This window comes from Crocuta crocuta, unplaced genomic scaffold (assembly GCF_008692635.1).
Source record: "Crocuta crocuta isolate KB4526 unplaced genomic scaffold, BGI_CrCroc_1.0 scaffold688, whole genome shotgun sequence".
Lineage (NCBI taxonomy): Eukaryota > Metazoa > Chordata > Mammalia > Carnivora > Hyaenidae > Crocuta > Crocuta crocuta.
The window spans coordinates 1,393,342-1,397,840 of NW_027530550.1; positions in this window are offsets into that span (position 1 = coordinate 1,393,342).

Here is a 4,499-nt window from a genome sequence, read left to right on the forward strand (position 1 = left end):
AAAGCATACCATAATTTATTTGTCCATTCATCTTTCAATCATAAGTGCCATTTACAAGTTTTCACATTTTTCAGGAATGCTATACAAGGTGGATATTAATGTGCATATTTACACTTTTAGCTGGTTTTGATTTTTTGGTTTGTTTTTTGACTTCTCAGGATTTCTTCCCAGAAATAAGATTAAGACATATCTAAGAGTATAATGTATTTTGTGACACTTTTGATAAGATTACCTCAATTTTTGCCTCACCATCAAGGTAAAACTGTCCACTTACTGTAACCATTCTCATATTAAATATTCTAATTTTTATATTTGCTTATTTCTCTAGCACTGAAGCCAGGTTTGTATTTATTTGATTGTTTAGAGGCAGAATATTTCCATATGTGTTTTTCAGTCAATATTCTCTTGTAAATGTTGATTCAAACCTTTTTTTTAACACATGAAAACAAGGTTCTCAATTCCTTATTTTTAAAGGATATGGTTGATTTGTGGATAGATTTGCAATAAAAATGTGCATCAAAATTCACTTTTCTGTAGTTATGGCTCTCAAAAAAGTTCACTAAAATTATCTCAAATTAAACAATAGTAGGAATTCCCTGTGACACATACAGACACTCTCCCATCAAACATATTTTAGCCTTAAGTCTCCTATGCAGCATGTTCTGATAGCATTCAGGAAGAATGGACCCTGGGTCCCCTTCCAAGGGTATGCAGGTGGACTCTGGGGCCTTGAAAAGAGAGAAAATATCTTTGGGTTCCCCATCTTCATTCATCTCCCTGCATCACTAACCACACACCAATGGCCAGAGAACAATGCGAGGGCTCCATTCAGAGACTTCGACTTTCTTTCAAAAGGTGCTGAGATTAGGAGAACTTGGTTTGATTCACTGGGAGGAGAAAAATGGTTTAGAGTTAGTAAAAAAACAAAAACAAAAACAAAAAAAGCCACACTTCTGGTTAGAGAAATAATTGAGCTTCACAGTGAACTCGTCGGAGACAAATAAATATATAAATAAATAAATAAATAAATAAATAAATAAATAAAATATATTTATTTTCTTTATAGGGTAGAATACTGAAAATTCAATGAAATCAGTTTTGCACACCCTTTTTCTTTTTCCATACCACCTCTCTATTATGGCAATTTTTCACAGAGATTTCAAAAATATTAGGTTTATTGTTTCTGCTATTACCTAAGACAATTAATAAATATATCCATTAATAAATATATCTTAAAAAACAGACATTTATTTATGACTCAACATACAATTTATACTTAGCTAGTGTAAAAGGGGATTTACTCTTGGCCAGTTCTGTATCAAAAAAATACGGTTTTCTTAGCCAACTGCTCTTTAAAATTTGGGATATGCTTCTGTGGCAGGGGGAGGGGAGGACAGATTCAAGTAATTCGGTAAGAAAATTGTAACTAAAAGTTCTATTATTCAGTTCCTATTAAAATTGAAGTAAATGAAAATATAATAAGACTCAAAATAAATTTGAAGTATGAATATAACATGAACTATTAGTAATAATAATATTTTCCCTGCTAGAAAGTGAATAAATGGAATACATTTCTCATTCCATTTCTCTCTCAAGCACTTTTACATGTATTGTTCCATGAGGGATTTTTATTGTCATTTATTTTCAACCTTCTGACCTTGGTTTCCTTGACTGCAAAGCAAAGTTAATATTTCCTACCCCATTACACTTTTGTGAGAATTAAAAGAGTAAATTAAATACCATATAGTGTTTCATTTGGTAGGTGTTCATTAAAATGTATATCTATCAGGTTGCATTTGTCCTAAGCACTATAAATTATATACGGCATAATTCATAACTTTTTAGTCTTATTTAGAGTGGGGGCAATGAGAATCAACTGCTGTTTTATCATTTGAGAGACTATGACAAAACCTAAGAAAGAAAGACTTCATTTTGAAAGCTTAAAGCATCAATTGATTCATTTTTTGTCAGCAATGTCCCTCCTTTTAAAGAGGATCAATACAGCAAGATGCAGGGAAGAATCTCTTTTCTGATCATCGATGAAGGGAAACGTTAGCTATACTTTTTAAACACATATGACTAACAGAGAGAATAGGGAATGACACATTAGGGTCCACAGTCGAGGAACAAAATGGAATATTTGAGGCAAATGCAAAAGTACTATTAAGGGGCATCTCACAAATCAAGCCTTTCTTAGGTGTCTCTGTGACTGTGAAGCTGTCAGGATTTGTTTAGCTAATGACTCTCAATTGTTAAAATTTTAACCATGGCTCCTTTGGCTGCACTTCAAAGGACTCATAACATTCCTTTTTTTTGTTTCCTGTTTGAAAATGTGATTTCACATGAGTATTTCTTATCATTTAATACTAGAAGGGCATTTATTCAACTCTCTGACCCTCCTTCCTCCACTCTAGTTTAGCCATTTGTTCTCCTTCTAGAAGAGTACATCTGTCTTTTTCTCTCCTACTGGGAGTGGTAGACTTCTTCCAGGATAAGCAAAGCAGGGACTGAGGAAGTGGACTGATGTAAAGAGGGAACGCCAGGTTCATTTTGGGGCACGTGGTTAAATTGTTGAAATAGTTGAACATTTATGGAAACGCTCTGCTAAGAAATGTAGTTATATCACCTTATTTGATAGCCATTATAGTCCTGAGATAACAATTATTTTCATATTCATTTTGTGGACAAGAAAACTAAGCCTTAACAAGGTTAAGTAATTCATTCAATGTACTCTATTGGTATATTTCCAATAACCCCTGGCTATTCTTTGAAAATAAGGAAGGCCTGTGAGACAACTTTGTAAAGTTTCATGAAACAACCTATAAAGCTTTTGGGTTTCCATTTTGTAAATGAGAGTTAATTAATTTGCCAAAGTTTGCACAGCTCAGTACGTGACACAAAAGGATTTCATCACAAACCTATAAATTTGATCTTAAATCTATTCCATATTTCTTGACTCTGTCATGTATCTCTTTTGGTAACTGCCTGTCAATGGGTATTTTAAGTGATAGAGAAAATAATAATAAAATTTGGTCCTTTCCCTCACTATGCTTAGAACCCCACCAGGAGAAATACCTATGATTAAAAAAAAAAGTCTAGAGTCTAATGTATATAGTGAGAATGATCACCAGACAAAAACAGCAGAAAACTATGAGATCAGATGAGAGATGAGAGATTTGAAAAAACCTGGATGAGGAAAGGGAAGGCATCCAGCCATTCTCTAATATGGTGGGATTAGCTCTAAAGATCTGTATTAGTGATCAGAGAATTCACAAGACAACCATTCTAAAAGAATGATGCTCTTCACTTCACCCATAGTGATACAATACAACTTTAATACTTTAGTCTCCACCTATTAAGAGATTTAAATAATGTTGACCATGGTTGTTCTGAAATTTATCTTAGGCTTAAAAAAAGGAAGTTTGAAAGATTTTGGAACGAAAACAAAAATAATTGGGATGGTTTATAATGTGCTTGATATATTTTTAAATTTTTTAAAAATGTTTTATTTATTTTAGAGACAGAGAGAACATGGCGGGGGGGGAGGGGCAGAGAGACAGGGAGACACAGAATCTGAAGCAGGCTCCAGGCCCTGAGCTGTCAGCATAGAGCATGACTCAGGGCTCGAACCCATGAGCGTGACATGACCTGAGCCAAAGTCGGAGGCTTAACGACTGAGCCACCCAGGCGCCCTGCTATTTTTAATTGCTTGTAAGAACCTTTAAACTATTTGCATATTATATTCCCTTCAATATAAAAACTGCATTTGGAAAAAATGTTAATAATATAATAATGCTAAGAAGCACTGTTTCGGTGATCCCCTGGTTGTTAATAGGATTTTTGCTTTCCTGGTTGTACTAACTTGGTTTTTGTAAAAGAGTAAAATGTGCGGATTGTTCAGACCTGTTTAATCCCTGCCTCTACTTATTTGCTTTGCCTGCAAACCTTTGGAAATTATTTCCTCATTTGCCAAAAAGAAGGTTTCACATTCTGTGAATTAGTGGATTCAATGAAAAGTATATTTAAAAAAAGGAGCCTGGTTTCTAGTATCCAGTAGACACTTAGCCAATGTTAGTTCTATTTCCTTGGGGAAAATGCCTGCTATTATGCCTGGTAGTTATCGAGGGTTCAAAACATATAGCTCTTCTACATCTCCCCCAAATTAATAGATAGTAGTTAATAGAGAAATACTTTCATGTTACATATGTGATTTCCATGCAAAGGTTGAAGCACTCTGGATTTTTCCCCTTCCTCCTCCTCATCAACATTATGATAAAGCCAAAGCTTTCTCTTCTTGCTGTCAGCTGTGAATTAGAAGAAACATTACAGACTGAACAAAACACACATCAGCAGTGAATAGTAAATAATGAAAGTTATCATTGTAATTAAATACCGGCTCAGCCACAATGTCACTGATTTTAAGTTTAATGAATAAATGAGGCACTCTGCTAATATTTATCTTCAATTTTCTGGCAAGCAGAATGTAAGGGGTAGCTTTA